This window comes from Trachypithecus francoisi, unplaced genomic scaffold, assembly GCF_009764315.1.
Source record: "Trachypithecus francoisi isolate TF-2019V2 unplaced genomic scaffold, Tfra_2.0 Lachesis_group17, whole genome shotgun sequence".
NCBI lineage: Eukaryota > Metazoa > Chordata > Mammalia > Primates > Cercopithecidae > Trachypithecus > Trachypithecus francoisi.
Window position 1 is genome coordinate 19,626,447 of NW_022681462.1, and position 25,130 is coordinate 19,651,576.

The 25,130-nt window shown below is 40.3% G+C and overlaps 1 long non-coding RNA gene across 1 annotated transcript in view; it reads right to left on the bottom strand.

Annotated features, from left to right (window-relative positions):
* LOC117099782 overlaps positions 1–25,130 on the bottom strand; it is a 211,724-nt gene that overhangs the window by 158,460 nt on the left and 28,134 nt on the right. The window lies entirely within an intron of this gene.

A 25,130-nucleotide genomic window follows, 5' to 3' on the forward strand; every position in this document is an offset into this window, starting at 1 on the left:
ACATTCCTGGAATGTAGTATAGTTCATTCTTGGAATGTAGTATAGTTCACTCTTTTCCATTCATGGAAAGAGTTAATATTGAAAAGAAGTCAATTCTGTCTCAAACTCAACTCATGTCAATAAAAAAAAAAAAAAAAAAAAAAACTAGGAAGATGTTTACTTTCAAATGCCGATTCTAAGTTTTACTTAGAAAAGAAAATGGACAACTATAGTTAATATATGGTGATGGAACAGTTTTCAGAAACAGACCTGTAAATAAATGGAAGTTTAGTTTATCATGATAATAGCATTTCCAAAACTAATTATTTAATAAACGACTACGTAATAGGGAAAAACAAGATGAAATTCCTATCTCTGCTACATACGAAAATAAATTCCAAATGGATTAAATAAAAGCAAATGCATGCCAAGTTTTCTTGCTTCTAATTAACAGTGACAGTGTCCCTTAGCAACACTGTCTTATGAATAGAAGTTTCTTATAATCTTGCCAATCAGACAGATCTCATCTCCCAGAAAAGAGTGGAGAGAGAAGTGGAAGGGCTGAAAGGAATTGTCTTCTAATTGAGGCAGGAATAAGGAGAAAAAGGAAAAAGGGTCCTTCCACTGCCCACACTCTGAGACTACAGTAGAATGTACATTACTGTAACCTCTCCACTAACAATCTCGTGCATAAGGTGCCTCTCACATAGTAATCAGTGAAAAAACTATAAGTAGTTATAAGTAGTTAATGAGTAAATGAACTTACAAATGAAGAATCTCAGTGTTTCCAAATGCTTAAGCAAATCAACAATAGACATGGAAGCTGTGTATGGGACAATGTTTTCTTCCAGAAGCCAAAGGTAATAAACAAATTCCCCTTTTCCTATTGCCTTTGTGGAAACATTCCAAGTGCTGACTCTCACCGGGTGATATTGAATGAATCCCTCTGAAAATTCATTAGCTTTGTCAATTGACTGGATTACTTTTCAACGCATACACATTCTTCTGCAATCTTTGTCTGTTGAGGTTAAGTCCCTTTTGCATTTGGCTTGAAAGGAAAAATAAGAGTCGATGCCAGGAACTTGGGGTAGGTGCCAGAAGAAAAACAGTGCCAGCCCTGGCAGTCGTCAGAAGATTGAACTCCAGTTTGTCTCATCTGTTTATCAAGTGTCCTGTCACAGGACCAGATCCCCTGCCATTCTTTGAATGCGTAGAGTAAGACTCAATGGTTGGGTTATGGTTCACTGAGGAAACAGTAAGATTCCAGAATCAAGAGTCAGGCTGTTGTGATACCTATTCATGTGTCCATAAACAAGGCAGCTGTTGATCTGTAGATTTATGTTCTGATATTTCACAACTGCCAGAAAGGGCTTTGTTCAGTCTATGAGAAGGAGGTCTCCTCTCTTCTGCCCACTAAGCATGTAATCTGTTAATTCAGTCACAACTACTGCTGGCATTACTAGTAGACTATAGAAACTGATGCTCACTTTCTTTTTTCTTTTCTTTTTTTTTTTTTTAATTAATAGACTTTATTCTTTAGAACAGTTTTAGGTTTACAGAAAAATTGACATAATGCAGAGAGTTCCCTTATATTCCCTCTTCCCTGCACACAGTTTTTCCTATTGCTAACATCTTCCATTGATGTGGTACATTTGTTACAATTGATGAATCAACACTGACACATTATTATATATTTTTTTGACAGGGTCTTGTTCTGTCACCCAGGCTGGAGTGCAGTGGCACAATCATGGCTCACTGTAACCTCAACCTCCTGGACTCAAGCATCCTCCCACCTCAGCCTCCCAAGTAGCTAGGACCACAGGCGCGTAGCACCACACCTGGCTAATTTTTGTATCATTTTTTTTTGTAGTGAAGGGGTTCGCCATGCTACCCAGGCTGATCTTGAACTGGGATCGAGCAATCTGCCCCCCTCAGCCTCCCAAAGTGCTGGGATTACAGGCATGAACCACCACACCCAGCCCACATTATTATTTACTAATGTTCATAGTTTAGTACATTAGAATTCATTCTTTGTGTTGTACAGTTCTGTGGGTTTTGACATATGCACACACATCCATGTATCATACAGAATACTTCCACTGCCCTAAGTATCCCCTGCACTTCACCTATTCATCCATCCTCCTCCTCGCCCACAAACCCTGTAAATCCCTAATCTTCTTTTTTCAGACAAGGTCTTGCTCTGTCGCCCAGGCTGGAGTGCAGAGGCCCAATCACGTCTCCCTGCAGCCTCAACCTCCTGGGCTTAAGCAATCCTCCCATCTCAGCCTCCCAAGGAGCTTGGGGCCACAGACGCACACCGCCACGCCCAGCTAATTTTTTTTATTTTTATTTTTTGTAGAGACGGGGTCTTGCTATGTTGCCCAGACTGATCTCAAACTCCTTAGCTCAAGAGATCCTTTTGTGTCGGCCTCCATGACTTTTTTTTAATGTCTCCATAATTGGCAATTTCCAGAATGCAATATAGCTGGAATCATTCAGTACATACAATTATTGGGTTGGCCTCTTTCACTTAGCAGTATGCATTTAAATTTCCTCCATGCCTTTTCATTGCTTCATATTCCATTTCTTTTTTTAATTACTGAATAATATTTAATTATCTGGATGTATCACAGCTTGTTCACCCAGCCACCTACTAAGGAATACTAAAGCTGACTTTCTAACTGCTTTGAACAGCCCATAGAGAGGAATCAGTGACTAGGTTTGTGTTTTCAATAAAGTATTCTAAGGTTTTTTATGTGTGTATAAGATACAAGTGGTGAGGGGCGAGTAACGCACGTCATTCATTTTCCCAGCACCAAAACAAAACCTCTTAAGCATTTTAATTCCCTTCTAGTCATTTTATGTATATTAATTTTAACATTGAAATTATACTCTAAATGCAAGTTTCTACCTTGTATTTTTTACTTAATATTATAAAAATGTATAGGGAGAGTGTAGGTATTTTGCTCTGATCCCCTCTTCAAGGTATTTTCCCCTGGTCCCCACCCCCAGCTGCTGGGAATAGCAGCTACTGGCAGCTCACAGCTGCCTCCCTCACTAGGACTCACTCTTGGCCTTAGCCAAGGTTATGCCCCTCCCAGGGTGGGCCCATGGCCAGTGACCGGCTAGTGCTTAATACAAAGGCTTGGCGGCCCCCTTTCCCCAAACTGGGGAATACTCAGAAGAGCCATGCCAGCTCCAGAGGTCAGCTGAAGCTTCCATTGTAACTGTATTGCAAATCAGCTTCTCCTTCCACTCAATCTTTCCTTCTTTAATTCTAATCTCTTGAGAGCATTTCCTAATACAGCTCACCAACTGGGTCTGTTCCCAGGGATCAAATACAGTTGTTACCAGAAATAGTCCTTAGAAGCAGACTCTTTCATTGAATTCTAGATCACTTACAGCAATTACTTCGGCAATGGGGACCCCACCACCTGTGGTAGGTGGGGGATGGATAGCCCTTAGAATCCTGTGGTGGTGCAGTTGTTAAAACTTTCACAGGTGGTGAACTGGGATGGGATACCAGTGGAAGGAGATGCACTCGCTGGTGCAATGTATCTGGTATTCAAAAGGTATAAGAGATGGTAAATATAAAGGCTATGGAATTTGAGGGCCATTGCTATGACTTGATTCATTGAAGAAAGATACGACAGACTCAGGGTCATTAATCATCAATTCAAGGCAAAATATGAAAATTAGAAGGTCTCTTGGGAAGCATTTAAGGAAACCCCAACCTCCTACAGGTGGAGGGCAGCAGAGCAGAGATCCAGCTAAGGACTTAATCATAAGAGTAGTGAAGCTTCTGGCCGGACGTGGTGGCTCATGCCTGTAATTCCAGCACTTTGGGAGGCTGAGGCAGGGGATCATTTGAGGTCAGGAGTTTGAGACCAGCCTGGTCAACATAGAGAAACCCCAACTCTAGCCAGGCGTGGGAGCTACTCGGGAGGCTGAGGCAGGAGAATAGCTTGAACCCAAGAGGTGGAGTTTGCAGTGAGCCGAGATCACACCACTGCACTCCAGCCTGGGAAACAGAGACTCCATCTCAAAAAAAAAAAAAAAAAAAAAAAGAGTGAAGCTTCAGAGAGAGTTGAGTTCCCAACACCAGCAGATCTCCTGTGTCAAATCTGGGGCCCTACTAAGGAAGCAGTGGGACCCTGATTCCCCTACACTTGTTGGGACTACAAAAGAAGCCCACTCCCATTTGTTAGAAGATACTGCCTCGGAAGTCTTAGCTAGAGCAATCAGACAAGAAGAAAGAAATAAAGGGCATGCAAATTGGAAAGGAAGAAATCAAATTATCCTTGTTGCAGATGATATGATCTTATGTTTGGAGAAACCTAAAGACTCCACCAAAAAACTACTGGAGCTGGTAAAGAAATTTAGTAAAGTTGCAGGATACAAAATCGACATACAAAAATCCATAGCACTTCTACTTGTCAACAGTGAATAATCTGAAAAAGAAATCAAGAAAGTAATCCCATTTGCACTAGCTACAAATAAAATATCTAAGAATTAACTAAACAAGTGAAAGATCTCTACAATGAAAACTATAAAACATTAATGAAGGAAATTAATGAAAGAAAGATGGCACAAAAAAACGGAGAGATATTCCGTGTTTATGGATTGGAAGAATCAATATTTTTTAAATGTCCATGCTGCCCAATACAATCTACAGAGTCAATGCAATCCCCATCAATATACCAATGATATCTTTCACAACGATAGGAGAAAACAACCCTAACATTTATGGAAGCACAGAAGATCCAGAATACCAAATCTCTCCAGAACAAAAATAACAAACCTGGAGAAATCACATTATCTGACTTCAAACTATACTATAGAGCTATAGTAACCAAAACACCATGGTACTGGCATAAAAACAGACACATAGACCAATGAAACAGAACAGAGAACTCAGAAACAAATCCATATACCTACAGTAAACTCATTTTTAACAATGATACCAAGAACATACATTGGGGAAAGGACAGTCTTCTATAAATGGAGCTGGGGAAACTGGATTTCCATATGCAGAACAATGAAACTAGACCTCTATCTCTCACCATATACAAAAATAAAATCAAAATGACTTAAAGAATTTAAGTTGTCAAACTATGAAACTACTAAAGAAAACATTGGGGAAACTCTCCAGAATATTGGACTAGGCAAAAATTTCTTGAACAATATCCTACGAGCACAGGCAACCAAAGCAAAAACAGACAAATGGGAACACATCATGTTAAAAAGCTTCTGCAAGGCAAAGGAAACAATTAGCAAAGTGAAGAGACAATCCACAGAATGGAAGAAAATATTTGCCAACCATCCAGCTGACAAGGGATTAATAATCAGAATATATAAGCAGCTCAAACAACTCTATAGGAAAAAAAAATCTAATAATCCAATTAAAAATGAGCAAAACATCTGAATTGACACTTCTCAAAAGAAGACATACAAATGGCAAGCAGGCATATGAAAAAGTGCTCAACATCACTGATCATCAGAGAAATGCAAATCAAAACTACAATGAGATGTCATCTCACTCCAGTTAAAATGGCTTTTATCCAAAAAACAGACAACAAATTCTGCCAAGGATGTGGTGGGAATTGACATTGTTGGTGGGAATGTAAACTAGTACAACCACTATGGAGAACAGTTTGGAGGTTCCCCAAAAAACTGAAAATAGAACTATCATAAGATCCAGCAATCCCACTGCTAGATATCCACCCAAAAGAAAGGAAATTAGTATATCGAAGAAATATGTGCACTCCCATGTTTTTGCAGCACTATTCTCAATAGCCAAGATTTGGAAGCAACCTAAGTGTCCATCAACAAGCAAGTGGATAAGAAAAATGTGGTACATATACACAATGAAGTACTATTCAGCCATAAAAAAGAAAGAGATTCTGTCCTTTGCAACAACATGCATGGAACTGGAAGTCATTATGTTAAGTGAAATAAGCCAGGCACAAAAAGACAAACTGCATGTTCTCACTTATTTTGGGGAGTTAAAAAGAAAAACAATTGAACTCATAGAGACAGCAGAAAGATTATCAGAGGCTGGGAAGGGTAGTTGGTGGGAGGGAGTAAGTGGGAAGGGTTAATGAGCACAAAAATACAGTTAGAATGAATAATATCTAATATTTGGTAGCACAGCAGGGTGTGTGGTCAATAATTGACTGCACATTTTAAATAAGAATATAATTGGATTGTATGTAACACAGAGGAATGATAAATGCTTGAGGTGATGGATATCCCATTTACCCTGATGTAATTATTACACATTATATGCCTGTATCAAAATATCTCGTGTACTCCATAAATATATATATATATATATATAACTACTATGTATCCACAAAAATTAAAATTTTTTTAATTTAAATGTTTTTTTTAAAAGATAATGTTTCCTTTTCTGCTTGAAAATCATGCAGAAACCTCAGATGAGGCAATTGCCTTGCAGACAATGCTTGCCCCTCTTGGGATCGACCGCCACCTACCATCATGACACCCAGACCAATCACAAGGGTGGAATCCCAACATGGTTCAACTGGCAAAGTGCTGCTAAAGGAAGAAAGAATCGGCACACTTGAGGAGCTATAGGACATGGCTATCATGTTCCAAAAGGAGCCAGGAACATGTGCCTGGATCTGACCCCCAAGAAACCTGGATCAATGGGGAGTAGGCGAACATAAGGTTGAATGAAGGAGTTTGTCAATGTAGGAACACTTTCCTGAGACAAATGACTTTACACTCTGGCAAGGACCCTGGAAGAAGGTACTAACATGCCAGGATGGATTTTGGAATCTTGGAAACGGTAATGACCTACCCTAAGTGAATTAGAAAAGCCAGAATTTCTATGGCAGATGGAGGAAGAAGGGATCAAAAGGTTTGGGGAAGTAGGCACGGCTTAATGTTATACTAGTAAGACAGGAAAACCCACTGACTGACTATGCTCTCTAGTAGGTCCAGAGGTACTCCAGTGACCAGAACAGTAAAAAATGCACTGGTAAGGGAACACCAGCATTGCTGAGAAGCTCAATGGGGCTGTCCTCTGTCGGCCAGGGTTGATGGTAAGAGAAGCTGCTGTAGAAATAGGATCCCTGATAGCAATGAGAAGTATAGAATCCCAACATGTTAGAGTCTGAATGGAGGCACTTACCCATCAGAAGTAATATGGGTACAATTATCATAAGACCACAGTAACAAGTGGGGGACCCAACCCATAGAAGGTATGGAGATGGTTAACCGGACACAGGGTCCCTAGGGGCAAGATAGATGGGCAGCCAACAAAGGAGTTGTTTAAACAATCAAAGGAACCAAAGATGGATGAGGAAGCTGAGGACAGCCACCCCAATAAACAAAATCACAATTGTTGCCCAGTTTCTGGATCTAGCAAGTTCTCAGACCAGAAATTCACTGATGAAAGAGAGACCATTTTCTATAAGAATAAGTCTTGCCACACCATGACAACTGTTTCTAGTAATAATTCCTCAGCCTTTCCCCAAAGACCATCTATTTGGTACTCACAAAATGGGGAAGGAGGATTATTCCAGACTTTTTGAGGATTGTCGGAATTAAGGTATAAATTGACATTGATAATCAGAGACCCAAGGCATCACAGATTATAGACCCTTGTTAGAGAAGGGACACATGGAGGCCAGGTTAAGTAAATGGAGTCTTGACCCAGGTTCACACTGGGAAATGAAGAGAAAGAGTACAAAGAGAGAAATGTTATAGCTGGGCCTCCGGGGGTGCCATCACATATTGGTAGGACTGTGATGGTGACGTGAGCCGCAAAACCAGCAAAGATTTTATTAGGGATTTTAGAAGGAGAGGGGTTGTAGGAACAGGGAGTAGGTCACAGGATCACATGCTTCAAAGGGCAATAAAAGATCACAAGGCAGAGAGCAGAGCAAGATCACAAAACAAGGACGAAATTATAATTACTGATGAGGGTCCGTGTCCCATTGGGCATGCATTGTCTTGATAAACATCTTAACAGGAAACAGGGTTCGAGAGCAGACAACCAGTCTGACTAGAATTTACCAGGCTAGAATTTCCCAATCCTAGTAAGCCTGAGGGCACTGCAGGAGACCAGGGCGCATTTCATCCGTTATATCAACTGCATAAGACAGACACTCCCAGAGCGGCCATTCATAGAGTTCCCCCAAGGAATGCATTCCTTCCCCAGGGTTATTCCTTGCTGGGAAAAGAATTCAGTGATTTTTCTCCTAGTCCCTTTCTGCAAGAAGAAAAAGATGGCTCTATTCTGTCCGACCCTGCAGGCAGTCAGACCTTATGGCTATCTTTCCTTGTTACCTCAGGATAGCTGTTATTCTGTTCTTTTTCAGGGTGCACCGATTCCATATTGTTCAAACACACATTTTACAAACAATTTGTACAGTTAACGCAATCATCACAGGGTCCTGAGATGACATACGTCCTCAGCTTACAAAGATGTCAGGATTAAGAGATTCAAGACAGGCACAGGAAATTATAAAAGTATTAATTTTGGGAACTAATAAATGTTCATGAAATCTTCATAATTTTTGTTCAGAGATTGCAGTAAAGACAGGAGTAAGAAATTACAGAAGTATTAATTTTGGAAACTAATAAATGTCCATGAAATCTTCACAATTTATGTTCTTCTGCCACGGCTTTAGCCGGTCCCTCCATTCGGGGTCCCTGACTTCCCGCAACAAACTTCTGTGTTAAAATATAAGAATAAAACTTCACAACAATAACAAGATTAGAAAGGGGGAGGGTCAGTAAATCATTAAGCATGATAAAGTCTTTGCCTTGGTTAGAGAGACAAGATAAAATACCAAGTAACTTTGAAATATTACAATAATTTAAACCTATCTTTAAAATTAAGGTACTCATTAAAAGAATAGCAATGTAATTATAGCTTTCAAATTGGCAAAGAAAAAAAGAAAGAGAATATAGATAATTTTATGAGTTTAATAGAAGAAAGGAAAAAAGGCAGGGAAGTAGTTTAAAAAAAAAAAAAGATGGACTATTTCTAGCTGGAGATGCTAGCATTTCCTAATCTCCTCTGAGGCTAAGGTTTGCATGCAAGTGAGGTTACACATCATTTATACCAGTTGAAGAGTGAGAAGATAGAAGACAGAGGCCATATTCCTGCAAACTCGTTGGCTGTCTTCACTAACACAGAGTTGTGGCAATGACAGGCTTGACTTCAGCAGTTTTTCTACGTCTGTTCTCCAGCTTCTTGGGTCCTGAGAGGAAATTGGTACAGCAAGGGTGGTTTCTTGATTTTGGCACAGCCAAGACGGTAGCCTTAAAATATTGGTCTTCTGTTGAGTCAGTTCTATATTCCTCAAGGAATCATTCTCGAAAATGCCTAGAACCAACTCTTTCAGCTAGGCCAACAATCTTAGAGCATCTAATTCCCTATGCTCTAGCTCTTTCTGTTTAAGAGCACCTAGAACAGACCCAGTGTCCTTAACAAAACCCTAAGAGATAAATGTGAGAGGAAGTAGCTTCCAAGAAGATATAAAAACCATAAGTTTGTAATGTACCTAAATATCATACACTTGAAATATGTACAGCAAAAACAGAGAATTTCAAGGAGAAACTGTCAAATCCAAAATGATCAGAAATTTTAAACTTATTTCTATTAGAAATAGATAAGCAATATGAAAATTATTAGGGTGTAGAAATTTCAAATAACACAAATAACTAAGCCTGGTATAATAGAGCTGCATGGAATCACACAATTAACAAATAGAGAATAAGTGTTTGGTTTTTTTTTTTTTCAAGAATATGTAATATTTTTCTTTTTTTTCTTTTTTTTTGAGACAGAGCCTCGCTCTGTCACCCAGGCTGGAGTGGCAGTGGCGCAGTGTTGACTCACTGCAGCCTCTACCTCCCAGGTTCAAGCAATTCGCCTGCCTCAGCCTCCTGAGTAGCTGAGACTACAGGCACATGCCACCATGCTTGGCTAACTTTTTGTATGTTTAGTAGAGATGGAGTTTCACCGTGTTGGCCAGGGTGGTCTCAATCTCCTGACCTCATGATCTGCCCGCCTCTGCCTCCCAAAGTACTGGGATTACAGGCATAGCCACCATGCCTGGCCAAGGATATGTAGAATATTTATTAAAATCTGCCACATTCTAGATGTCAAAAAAATTCTCAACCAATTTCTTTTTTTTTTTTTTTTGAGACGGTGTCTCGCTCTGTCGCCCAGGCTGGAGTGCAGTGGCCGGATCTCAGCTCACTGCAAGCTCCGCCTCCTGGGATCACACCATTCTCCTGCCTTAGCCTCCCGAGTAGCTAGGACTACAGGCGCCCACCACCTCGCCCGGCTAGTTTTTTGTATTTTTTAGTAGAGACAGGGTTTCACCATGTTCGCCAGGATGGTCTGGATCTCCTGACCTCGTGATCTGCCAGTTTCATAACTGACAGTGCAACCTGGCTATAGTGCAATTAAGTCATAAATTAACAATAAAATAATGTTTTTAAAATTTATGCTTGGAAAAATTTAAATAAATTCCTAAATAGTTAAAGGATGAGAGGAGGAAACTACAAAATACTGTATTGAGAAATTATCAAAGAACCACATATCCAAACTTATGAGATGAAGTGAATTTGTAGCATTAAATCCATTTGTTACAAAACATAAATGATTGAAAATGAATGAGTTAAACATTCAAGTCAAGAATCTATGAAAAGAAAAAACAGTAAACTTGTTATGAGTAAACTAATAGTATAAAAAGTATTACTAAACAGTAAAGACCAGAAATAAATAAGTATTGAACTTAAGAAAGTACAGGCCGGGCGTGGTGGTTCATCCCTGTAATCCTAGCACTTTGGGAGGCCGAGGTGGGTGGATCACCTGAAGTCAGGAGTTCAAGACCAGCCTGGCCAACACGGTGAAACCCCGTCTCTACTGAAAATACAAAAAAAAAAAAAATTAGCCGGGTGCAGTGGTGCCTGCCTATAATCCCAGCTACTCAGGAGGCTGAGGCTGGAGAATTGCTTGAACCCGGGAGGTGGAGGTTGCAGTGAGCCGAGATCGTACCATTGCACTCCAGCCTGGGTGAGAGACAGAGACTTTGTCTCAAAAAATAAAATAAAATAAAATAATTGAGTAAATCTAAGGAGAGTTTTAGGAAGAAAACAATAAAGATGGGGACAGAAATTGATGAATAAGAAAACAATAAAGTCCATGCACAAAAACCAAAAACTGGTTTTTTAAAAAAATTATTAAAATGGTCCAACATCTAGCAAGAACAAACATGAATAAAGAGAAAATGTATAAATAAAAATATTAGGCTCTAAAAAGGAGATATACCTATAGAAACAGCAGAATTATTTTTAATTACATAAAAACATTTTAAAACCAATGCAAATAAATTTGAATACTTAGGTAAAAGGGAAATTTTCTTATAAAAATATTAACTAGCGAAAATCGCTCTGCATAGGAAACCTTTAAAAAGTGATTAAATAAATTAAATATAGGCTGGGTGCAGTGGCTCACGTCTGTAATCCCAGCACTTAGGGAGGCCAAGGTGGCAGAACACTTGAGGTCAGGAGTTCGAGACCAGCCTGGCCAACATCGTGAAACCTGTCTCTACTAAAAATACAAAAATTAGCCAGGCATGATGGCGGGCGCCTATAGTCCCAGCTACTTGGGAGGCTGAGGCACAAGAATCACTTGAATCCCGGAGGCAGAGGCTGCAGTGAGCTGAGATCGCACCACTGTACTCTTTCTCTAAAAGAAATTAAATCAGTAATCAAAATATCTTCCCTGCCCCCACAAAAATCAGTCCCTCAACTCCAGTTATCAGGTTTGGAAAAAAAAAAAAAAAACACTGAATACATTTAAGTTGGAGAACAACAAAAAATATGCTTTGTAAACTCTACATTGCTGAAGACAGAATATTCTAGTACCTTGAAAGTAACAACCCTTCTTCCTCCCCCCTTCTACCTTCCTACCTTTTCCTCTAGATTTTACCATTTATGGACAGATCCCTAAGTAATACATTTTTCAATATTGCATTTAATTTGAAATTTCAATGAATGGAATCACACTGTCAGTATTCTTTGCAGCTTGCTTCATCCCCTTAACATAGCATTCATAAGAAACAGCCATGTTTTGTTATCACAGAATGAGTATAATATTCATTCCTACTAAATTAATATAACATAATTTATTTCTGCATTCTCTTCTCAATGAGCATTTGGGTTATTTCTAATTCGAACAATGCTGTGGTTTGCAATCTTGTACCTATCTCCTGGAATGTCTCTAGAGCAGTACTATCTGAAAGAAAAACAAGGTGATCCACATGTGAGAGACACATATGCTATTTTAAATTTTATTTCGGCTACTTTAAAAAGTATGAGACAAAATTGATTTTAACACTGTATTTATTTAAACCAAGATATCCAAAATATTATCATTTAAACTTATAATCAATATTTTTAAATGAATTTAAATATTTTTAACTTTTTCATAATCTTAAAAATTCACTAAGTATTTATACTTTCATCACATGTCAGTGCAGTCTAGACATATTTCATGGACTCAATAACCACATGTGGCTAGTGGCTACTGCATTACACAACATAATAGTTGAGTATATGCCAAAAAGTAGGACTGCTGGGTCATAACATATGCACGTTTTCAACATCAATCAATAATGACCTTTTTTTTTCAGTTATGGTACCAATTTACACTTTGACCAGAAGCCTTTAAAAGTTCCTGTTATTCCATACCCAATACCCATGTCAACATGCCAGACCCATTAATTTTTACCAATCTTTTGGGTACATACTAACAATTCATTGTAGGCTGGGCGCGGTGGCTCAAGCCTGTAATTCCAGCACTTTGGCAGGCCGACACGGGCGGATCACGAAGTCAGGAGATCGAGACCATCCTGGCTAACCCAGTGAAACCCTGTCTCTATAAAAAATACAAAAAAAAAACTAGCCGGGCATGGTGGCAGGCGCCTGTAGTCCCAGCTACGCGGGAGGGAACCCAGGAGGTGGAGCTTGCAGTGAGCCAAGATCGTGCCACTGCACTCCAGCCTGGGCGACAGAGCGAGACTCCGTCTCAAAAAAAAAACAATTCATTATAGCTGTAGTTCAAATTTTCATGTCTCTGGTTCCTCATGAGTTGTACAATCTCTTTGAATGATTACTGGCTCTCTGTGTACCCCTTCTATGCCACCATGCCTGTCAACTGTTCCACCCATTTATTTTCCTATTGGGTTGTTCATCATTTTCATATCAATTTTTAAGGGAGCTTATATATTCTGGATACTAATCTTTTCACTGTTACAAGTGCTGCAAATATTTTCTCCTATTCTGTAATTTCTCTTTCCACTGTCTTTAAGATACTGCTGATAATGAAATCTCTTTATTTTAATGTAATCAAATGTATTAATCTTTTCCCATATGAATTGTGGATTTTCTTTTTAAAAAATCATTTTCTTCCCCAAGATTGTAAAGAAATTCTTCTATATTTTCTCCTAAAGTCTTCCTACGATTCTAGATTGACAGTTATTTTCTCTCATAATATTGAAGATTTTATTCCATTGTCTACTGAATACCATTTTGCTGTGGAAAAGTGAACTGTGGGTATTGTAGTTCCTTTGTATTAATCCAACTTTACTCTCTGGTTATTTTTAGACCTTTCCATGATTTTAGTGTTCTTTGGTTTCACTATGAAGGATGAATTTGTTTGTAGTGTTATAAATTCATCGGACTCCCTGAATCTGAAGTATGCATGAATGTTTCACCAATTAGGAAAAATTCTCAGTCATCATGAATTCAAAAATTGCTGATCCTCTCCTTCTAGAACTCCAATCAGATATATGTTAGACCTTCATGCTCCATCATCCATGTCTCTTAATCTTTCATATTTCTACTCTTTGCCTCTCTGCATGCATTCTGGAAAGTTTCTTCAGCTCTATATTCCTATTCATAGATTTATCCCTCTAATTAGCTTTCTCTTTAAGCCATCATGACAGCTCATGTGCCAAAGTGAGACTGTGCTGAGGCAGAGGGAGGAGAAAGACAGCCTGAATTTAAAGGAGGCAGAATCAATGAAGCTGGGGAATGATGTTGTGGACTGAGTGAGCTATGTGAGGGAAAATGTCCAACGATGGGGTGCAGGCAGATGCACCCACCAATAGCTGGTGCTCATCAGTGTCATCAAAATCACAAAGATATGCCGACTACAAACTATAGATTAACAGAAGCTCTTGGAGAAACAATACTCTGTACAATAGAGTGGCCTGAGCAAGCGTAACAGTCTAAGCTGCCCAGTTTCATATATTAACTTCAAGTTGGGAAATGAAAGAGCAAATGAATCAGCTGCAATGTGAATTCATTTGATGTATTAAGATTTGTTAAAATTCTACCAATATGTATTGGTATAAACCCTCTAGAACTGTGCTGTTCAATGCAATAGTCACTAGCCACATGTGGCTACTCTAATGAAATTATATGAAATGTAAAATTTGGTTCCCAGTCACACTAGCCACATTTTGAGTTCTCAGTAGCCACATGTGGCTAATAGCTAATGACTACTGTAGTACACAGCATGGATATAGAACACTTTGATCTTTGCAGGAAATTCTAGAATTCTGCAGAAAAGATTGAACATCACTGCTATAGAAGCTGAAGAGCTCATTATTGATGAAGACTGCTGTAATTTTTTATTTTGTAGTCTTTGACTCATAGAAAAAAATCAGGCAAAACATAAGAAATAGCCTCATAACATGAGAAATAGCCTCAATAAAACCCAGACATTCCACTTCCTGCTGGGTTCAATACCCAGAGAGTGCCTTGTGCCAAATTGGGAGAGATTCCTCAAAAAACAGGAGTAGAAAGAGCATAGGGATTGTTGCAAACATTGTGGAGAAGCTCCTGAAATTCCTCTGTCCTCTGACTTTGACTTCGTGGTTGACCCGCATTTTCCACCACCCTCCACCCCACCTCTGCAGTGTGGAAAATATTGTTCATATTTCATTCATTATACAGAATGGTTTGGCAAGAATAACGCTTGACCAAGACCAACTTTTAATAATAAAGCCTGTAATAATATCCAAGGAAGTGAGCAAATTGACCTAAACATCCAAATAAGGAACTCAAGGAGTTAGAGCTTTGAGTTATAAACTGGAAGGGAATTGTGAGACACTGAGCTCGCAGGGCCTATAATCCCTTCATGTCAGAGTTGACCAAGGCTGATTGCTCAATGCAAGGTGAAGTTAACACTGTCTGCAATCTCCAATGGATATCCTAAATAAACTCAAGTAGACTCAGAAAAAGTGCAGAGTTTGATACCATTTATGCAACATTTAAAAGCAGGCAATGCAGTCTAGACAATTATGTTATTATGCAAAACAATACCAGAGATTGTTTTTTAATACAGTATATTCAATAAAAATAAAAACACTTGCGTGGTAATAAACGTCAGCCTCCAATAATGGTGAGCTTTAAAGAGAGAGAAGGGAAGGCATCAGGAAGGGAGCCAGCTTCAACTGTGTATGTTAATATTTCATCTTCTTTCAAAAAAAATCAAATGCAGGGATGGCTACATGTTACAATAGTCTTACAGGACTATTGGTAGGTACAGAGGTGTCCGTTACTTTTTTTTTTTTTTTTTTTTTAAAGACAGGGTTTCACCCTGTTGCCCAGGCTGGTCTTGAACTCTTGGGCTCAAGCAATCCTCCCACCCCACCCTCCTGAGTAGCTGGGACTACAGGCAGACAACACCACGCCCGACTCCAGTTACATTATTCTTTGAATGTTTCTGTTTGTTTAAAAATTTTTCTGACAAAAGAAAAGCTAAATAAAAGAAATTCCACTTCTCCCCGTTAGTATTTGTATGATATTCAGCTTCCTTTTTTTCTTGTTGCAAACAGGCCTAATCTGGTACCTACTAGACGGGCAGTCATGAGAAGTTCAGAAGAGGAACTGTGCCGCACACAGAAGACAGCCACAAACCACTCAAGGCACCCTCAGGGAGTCAGCCCACTGGAGGGCGCTCTCTGGTGAGCCCGGGGCACAGGGATATGTGGTGGTGCAAACCAGCCAATGGGACATGTGGTGCGCAGTCGCCACGCTTTGCTCTAAAGTATGAGGCCAGAGGTGGTCCATTTTCCTTGAGACTGGAACAGATTAGAGCAATGAAGCTGGGTCCTGGTGTTCCAGTTAAAACAGAAAGAGGGTTTGGATCTGTAAGCCTCTCTGCTTATTTTGGCTGGCCAGGCTTCCTATTTCCACATCTGTTCACAGGTCAGGGGAAGCAAACTATGTGGATGTAAACGTTTGCAGTGGTTCTAACACATCAGCACTTCAGGAAGCCAGATTCTGCCCTGCAGATCTATATGGGCTGACCACCACCTGCAGGGACAGGCAGTCCGCCTGAGCGGACCAGAAATTGCTGAGAGAAGAGAGGTCAGTTAGGAATGGTTCCTGCCTTTTCCTCATCCACCTTCTATGGCACCTTTGGTCACTCAACTCAATCAAGTATCTTCTCTTCACTCCAACACTTCTGAACGCTACCCTCCTTGCCACCCCTTATCTTCTGTTCTCCCTAAAGTCATCATATCTGGGAAGATTCCTGTCTCTATCACTGCCTCACCACTGGCCTCCTCCTCCTGCCCTTCAGGGACCTCTCCCCGAGTCCTCAGTCTCACGTTCCACAGCCCCAGAGGCATTACTGGAATCCTCCCAACTCCTCCCCCACCCACACTCCCCCGCCCCTCCTCAAGGATACCATCAACCAAGTTCTCAGGCACAGCGCTCAAACATTCTCATGCTTTCCAGGACTCTGAGCTTGACTCTTTCCATAACACATATTCTCGTCATATCCATGCCTATGATTTCAATTTTCTTTATGAGCCAGTGACTTCTGAATCTGTACCTCCAACACAGATGTCTTCCCAGCATCCCAGACACATCCTCCCAACCAGTTCTGGACATGACTACCTGGATAGTGTGCAGTCACCTCAGTTGCACCATGCTCAACACTGAGTCATTCTCCTTCTCCTCTCCAAACACGCTCATCTTGCTTTCTCAAATTTAGCAAACTACCAGTGGCTCAGCCACCTAATCCTGACCCTAATTTTCTCCTAACTCCTACATTCAGTCAGTGACCATGTTCTGTTGATTTGACCTCTGACACAACTCAATGACCTCTTCCATTGCTGCCCTTTCCACTTCTAAATTCAGGAGCCATCATCTATTGTTGGTACATAGAATAATCCTTCCCTAACTTGCTCTCTGCACTCCTGACTCTGGTCTAACACTCTCTCAAATGGTGGCTCCAGAGTTATGGCTCTAAAACAAAGCACTGATCATTATATTCACCTACCTTAAAGCCTGTGTGCAGGAACAAACCCAAACTCCTTACTAAAACACTTATTATCTTTCCCTAATCACCAAAGAAATGCTAATGAAAACCACCATGAGGTATCATGTCACCCCACTTAAAATGGATTTCATAAAAAAGACAAGGAATAACAGATGCTGGCAAGGATATGGAGAAAGGGGAACCCTCATACACTCTTGGTGAGAATGTAAATTGTAACTCTCTATGGAAAACAGTATGGAGGTTCGTCAAAAAGCTAAAAATAGAACTACCATATGATCCAGAAATCTCACTACTGGGTATATATGCAAAAGAAAGGAAATCAATATATTGAAGAGATACCTGGACTCCCATGTTTATTGCAGCACTACTCACAAAAACCAAAATATTGAATCAACCTAAGTGCTCATCAGGGAATGAATGGATAAAGAAAACGTGTATTATTCGTCCATAAAAATGAACAGGACATGAGATCCTACGTTTGCAGCAACATGGATGGAACTGGAGGTTGTTATGTTAAATGACATAAGCCAGGCACGGAAAGACAAATATCACATGTTTTCACTCATATTTGGAAGCTAAAAAGGTGAATATCATGGAGAGTAGAATAATGGTTACCAGAATCCAAGAATGTAGAGAAGTGGGGAGGGATGAAGAGAGGTTGATTGATGTGTACAAAAATATAGTTAGATAGAAGAAATAAGACCTGGTGTGAAGACTATTTCAAAACAGAAGAGAATAATTTAAATGTACCCTGCATAAATAAAACATAAATGTTTAAGATAATGAATATCCCAATTACCCTGATTTGAAAATTAAACATTATATGAATGAATCAAAATATCACGTGTCCTCAAATACATGCACCTATTATGTGTCAAAAAATAAAATAAAATAAATAAGACCGTATCACTTAACCCCTGACAAAAACAATGAACTCTAAGCCAGACTGCCAGGGATCAAATCCCAGCTCTCTGACTTATTAACTAAGGGACCTTAAGGTCATGTAAGTCTGTGCCTCATTTTCCCCATCTATAAATATAAATAGTGGTTGCACAGGTATGATGTGTTGGCTGCCATTATTAACTTTCCAGTCTCACTTCTCACCATTCCTCCACAAGTACCCTATGCTCTGTCCCTAAAATCACCAAGTTCTGTCATGACTACACACTGAGGTACTTGCTGGCTCATTTGCCTGGAATGCCTGCCTTCCCCCTGTAAGCCTGGATAACTCTAATTTAAAGCTTAAATATTACTTTCCCTGTAAAACCTTCCCTGATGTCTCCTATTCTGGTATATCTCTATCATACCACTCACAGTAAAATCTTATTATTTAGTCTCTACCCAACCCCCACCTTCCTGACAGGAAGGAACCATGACTTACTCATCTTTGTTTTTCCAGCACTTTGCACAAAACCATGTACATAGTAGATTCATGGTAGCTAATAGCATGAATAACTTAAAGTAAGGAACCTGGGCCTCAAAAGTACGCATTGACTAGCTAACTCTTCTCAATACTTTTCCAGTCTTCCATATAACAGCAGTGCCACAGCTAGAAAGAATGACAGGACGTAAAAATGCATTGAGCTATATAACCAGAACTCAGAGCTGTCAAGGAACACAACCAAGATCTTTCCACTACACCTGTTGAAACTAACAGAGTTTCTAATTCAAGATAGCACACTGCCTTGCAAGATCACATTAAAATGACAGTAAAAATATCTAAAAGTCCATCACCAGAAAGAAAGTGGGAGTAGTCACCAAGGGACAACAGATTTCAATAAATTTCTGGAAATAAAAAGCAATACTTAAGGAGCTGACAAAAGATGAAACAAGGTAGAAGATGCTGGAGCCTATAAGACTGATGAGTGGGGGTAGGGGGCAGCTACAGAGGAAGACCTCTGTCATGAACAGCCCCGGAGAGACTCCCAACTCAGAAATGTCAGGTGCTAGGGTGGGAGTGGGATGAAGGGCTGAAAACAAAGAGATCAATGAAAGTCTATATGTAGAGCAGTCGTCTTCAGTGCATCTCCTACCTCCACTATGCACAGAATTCCTAGCACGCTAGTGTACTATAAAAACCACCTCCCTACTCCAAACAAACAAAGCACAAGGTTCTTCTCTTTGGGAGGTGTAAAACTGGGAAAAGCTACAGCAGCCAGTGTAGGGCATTTGGAGTTTTCTTGCTAACGTTCAACTTCCTGCCCACTGTCCTTAAAGGAAAGCCTACATGTTGACAAGCTCCGCTTCCACACACAGATTCACAATCACCGTTTCCTATTGCCTCATTCTCAAATATAACCAAACAACTAAAACCTCATTAGACACTTAAGGGAAGCCTATACTGTGAAATAAAAAGACCAATGCGAACAGCCAGAAATGGGTAATTCAAAGGCAGAAGAGAAGGAGATCTCTAACTAATGTACTCAGAGAGATTTGAGACAATGTCACATGAAATAATAACAAAAGACTATTAATCTAAGAAACAATCTAAGAAAAGAGAAAAAATCATCAGAATGATTAAAAAATAATGTTTGGACAATTTTCCGTCAGGCAGAACAAAAGGAAATCTTAATTTAAAAATATATATATAACACAGGGCTGCATGCTGTGGCTCACACCTGTAACCCCAGCACTTTGGGAGGCCAAGGCAGGCAGGAGTTCGAGACCAGCCTGGCCAATATGGTGAAACCTCATCTCTAATAAAAATACAAAAATAAATTAGCCATGCGTGGTGGTGCGCACCTGTAATCCCAGCTACTTAGGAGACTGAGGCGGGAGAATCACTTGAACCTGGGAGGTGGAGGTAGCAGTGAGCCAAAACCACACCATTGCACTCCAGCCTGGGCAACAGAGTGAGACTCCATCTAAATATACATATATATGTGTGTGTGTATGTATATATGCATGTAGATATGTGTGTATATATGTGTGTGTGTGTATATATGTATCCAGAAATTTTGACTGGTATAAAGTCCCAAAGGAAAAGGAGAACATAGGAAAAGGAGAATTGTTTTTAAAATAGTACCCCAAATTCCCAAGTTGAAAGACATAAGTCTTTAGACTGAAGAAGCAACCAAGTACACTGCACAAGAGAATGGATAGAGGAAGACTGATAGCTAGACAGACAGACAGACAGACATATTGTGTAATTTGAAGACCCCCCAAGGATAAAGAGAAAATGCTAAAAGCGTCCAAGAAGGTTTTAAAAAGTTGCCTTCAGGAGAACAAGAACTAGATTGGTATGAGATCTCTCAACAGAAATCTTCGATTCTAAAAAGCAGTGGAACAAAGCCTTCAAACTCCTGAGAAAAAAGTCAGTATCAACTTAGAATTCTGTACCGAGCCAAACTATCAATCAAGCATAAAATCAGGATAAAGACATTTTCAGACCTGGAAGCAATGAAAAATTTACTACCTTTTAATGAATATACTTGATGATATAGTCCAGCAAAATAAGACAATTCAAAAAGAAAGGAGGAGACACAGGACCCAGGAAGCAATAGATCCAGTGCAGGGGGTTAAACTTCCAACCTCTACCTCCCAGGCTCAAGGGATCCTCCCACCTCAGCCTCCTGAGTAGCTAGCTGCACACCAGCACACCCAGCAAGTTTATTTTTGTAGTGATTGAGTCTCACTATGTTGCCCAGACTGGTCTCAAACTCCTGGGTTCAAGTGAATTCAAAGGAAACTCTAAGGAATTCAAAAAACTGAAAGAAATGTTTAAAGGCATAAACTCACAAAGAAAAAGAGATGACAGGATATCAAGGGTGGGAGAAAGAAAAAGAAAAAGGTGAAAATATTCCAAAATTGATTGTGGTGGTGGCTGCACAACTCTCTGAATATACTAAAAGCTACTGAGTTGTACACCTTAAATGAATAAATTGTATGGTCTATAAATTATATGTCAATAAATCTGTTTCAAGAAAAGACGAGAATGTGAGATGAGAAAATAGCAACAAAATTTCAGAAATTGAATGGCAGATGGATGAGTGATAAATAACCGGAGACCCCCCCCCAAAAAAAACCTGAATTCCAAGCTCACCGTAGAGAAAGCCTCAATGAAGCATCATTTACACCTTGGATGAAACAAAAGATTTGGAATCCAGGGACCTTGGGAAATAGGAGTGAGAGAGGGGGAAAGATAGCAGGTTGACAAATTAAGAATCAGTGAAACCCTCGAATGCCCTCCTCCATGCCACACAACTGGAGAGTGTGTGTTTTTGTCGTCACATTAACATAAACAGAAGCACTGCATAAACCAAGATATCTGTAACTCTATGTGAGAAGGATGAGGGATGGGAAGTGCATATTTGGTATGGTGGGGGCCAAGGCAGTTAGATGGAAGAAAGTTAAAGCCTCATCTTTTTTTAATGGGAAGTCAATAGTAAATGCCTAAAACTAATAATGAAGAAATAGCATTGCAAACAAATAATTTAGCAATATGGAAGAAAATATCACACTGCTTGAAAGTGATGGCCTTGGCCGGGCGCGGTGGCTCAAGCCTGTAATCCCAGCACTTTGGGAGGCCGAGACGGGTGGATCACGAGGTCAGGAGATCGAGACCATCCTGGCTAACACGGTGAAACCCCGTCTCTACTAAAAACTACAAAAAACTAGCCGGGCGACGTGGCGGCGCCTGTAGTCCCAGCTACCTGGGAGGCTGAGACAGGAGAATGGCATAAACCCGGGAGGCGGAGCTTGCAGTGAGCTGAGATCTGGCCACAGCACTCCAGCCTGGGTGACAAAGCGAGACTCCGTCTCAAAAAAAAAAAAAAAAAAAAAAAAAAGAAAGTGATGGCCTTCACGAAGTGAGACAGTGGTGGCGGTTGGAAGAGGGGAGGCAGAAGACTGCTTTTTCTTTTTCTTTTTCTTTTTTTTTTGAGACAGAGTCTCACTCTGTGCCCAGTTGGAGTGCAGTGGCGCGATCTCAGCTCATTATAACCTCCATCTCCCGGGTTCAAGTGATTCTCCTGCCTCAGCCTTCCACGTAGCCGGGATTACAGGCATGCGCCACCACATCCAGCTCATTTTCGTATCTTTAGTAGAGACAGGGTTTCACCATGTTGGCCAGGCTGGTCTCAAACTCCTGACCTCAAGGATCCACCCGCCTTGGCCTCCCAAAGTGCTGGGACTACAGGTGTGAGCCACCATGCCCAGCCTCCCCCTCCTTTTCTAACAGCTTGAGATATAATGTTTTTTAGTATGCTGCAGCATATATTTCATGAAAATATGATGTCAGCAAAGTGGAAGAAAGAACATCAACGTTTTTGAGTGTATGTCAACACAGACAATATGTAAAGAAACAAGAGTTTTTCTGCATATGTGACTTTGTAGACCAAAGACAGTACTCTGTGTTATTCTAAGAGCAGTGACTATTTGGATAGTAACTATTGTGATCAATAATTAATGCCACATGTCTATCCATTTAGGGATTATGTGTCTTCTCAAAGCCCTCGCAGATTGCTTTATCTGCCTTATAGGACTGAAATCACATCATCACATTTTTCATATTGCTGAAAAACGTCCAGCTCTGTATTGAGATATAATTTATGTACTGTAAAGTTCACTCATTTAAAGTGTACAACTCAATGGGTTTTAGTATATTCACAGAGCTGTGTAACCAACACCATAGTCTAATTTTAGATCATTTCATCATCTGATAAGAACTGTGATACTGCTGTTTTAATAACAAGCCTTGTAAGGCATGGTAAAATAAAATAAAATAAAAACTAAATTAAAAGAAAGAAACCATTAAGAGTGGTTTCCTCTAGGAAGGAGAACATGGGGTGTTTGGTGATGACATGAGAAATGGAGGTTTTCATTGTTGGCCTTTCTGTAATATTTTATGCTTCTTTAAAAACCATTTATGTGTGCTGTTTTGATTTTATAATTTTCTTTAAAAGTTATAAAAATTCCTTAAACACAAACTTAATGGAAAGTCAGGGATTAAATTAGTGGCAGTGTTTGCCAAAGCCCTTTGGAAGTTGAAAGTGCTCTGCAGAATTGAGGAACTGTTGTCATTCCAGGATGACAGCAGAATTGGGTGGGGAGAGATCACACAAGGTCAGCAACTTGGGAACTGGGACAGGGCCACATAACACCTGCTGGAAGGTGGCCAGCAGCTGGGACGATGGGGCTGTCACCACAACAAAGGCCCCTTTTTGGAGATCCCTGGGACTCAGGGGTCAGTGAGCCTGTCTTTGGGGAAGATAAGGCACAGGGCCAAACCGCAGGACACATGAGTGTGGCATGTCCATGACCAGAGACCAAGGCCAGGTTTGTGACATGAAAAGATATCAATGATCTAAGTATTAATAGAAAGAGAACTGTGGCATCACCTCACCCAGAACCATCGCTCCCCAAATAGCAGGTTCCACTTTTCTTCAGATTAGGTCCATTTTATGTTTTACATTTTCCTTCACTTTTCAGAAAAATGACCCCAAGTGGGACTGCCTTTTTTTAATTCCAAGGAACACCACCGGCCACATCAGCACTGTTCTTGCCTCTGCCTCCAAGCTCTGTTTCTCATCTGGCTGCCGAGAGAATTTGCTGTTGCTCTGCCAGCAAAATGTCTCTGGGAAGAAAGGAATGGAAAATGTGAGGAAATTTCCTTTCAACATCTCAAAGAATCCTCGCTCAGCATAACCAGTGAGAATCAGCTGCGCAATGAACCACACCAGAAAAAAAGGAAAAGGCAATTATAATACCTCAGTGCCTGGTGCCCATCCAGATTTACAGCAGGACCTCTCTTCGTGGATCCCCAAAAGATTACCATGCTGAGGGACAGCTTTCCAAATGGGACCAAAGACTTGAATCTCTTAGGCGAGGACCCTCACTGGGAGTCCTGATGGAGAGATGGGACCAGGCACCCTGGAACCTGAATAAGGAATTTGAAGACCTGGACTTGGGGCTGGAAATGGTAAGGCTGTTCTCAACCTTCAGACCCTGACATGCCTGCCCGGTCATGACCATCTCTCACTAGTCGCTGGTGACACCCCAGGGAACAGGTGGGGTGAAACCCCACCACCACCTGTTCCCAGGCCATCAGAGGCACAGTCTTTAGAAACCCACCAGGGGTATAACAAATACACCCCAGCAAAGCTTGTCTGTTTTGGTTGCTTTGTTGTCGTGTTTTTGTTTTTTGAGACAGGGTCTCACTCTGTCACCCAGGTTGGAGTGCAGTGGCACAATCAAGGCTTACTGCAGCCTCGACCTCCTGGGCTCAAACAATCCTCCCACTTCAGCCTCCTGAGTAGCTGAATACAGGCATGTACCACCATGCCTAATTTTTTTTGTTTCATTAACAATCATTCATTCTTTTATTTAATTTTTTATTATACTTTAAGTTCTAGGGTACATGTGCACAATGTGCAGGTTTGTTACATATGTATACATGTGCTGTACCCATTAACTCGTCATTTATGTTAGGTATTTTTCTCCTAATGCTATCCCTCTCCCCTCCCCGCACTGCACAACAGGTTCCAGTGTGTGATGTTCCCCACCCTGTGTCCAAGTGTTCTCATTGTTCATTTCCCAGCTATGAGTGAGAACATGCAGTGTTTGGTTTTCTGTCCTTGCAATAGTTTGCTCAGAATGATGGTTTCCAGCTTCATCCATGTCACTACAAAGGACATGAACTCATCCTTTTTTATGGCTGTATAGTATTCCATGGTGTATATGTGCCACATTTTCTTAATCTAGTCTATTATTGATGGACATTTGGGTTGGTTCCAAGTCTTTGCTATTGTGAACAGTGCCGCAATAAACATACGTGTGCATGTGTGTCTTTATACTAGCATGA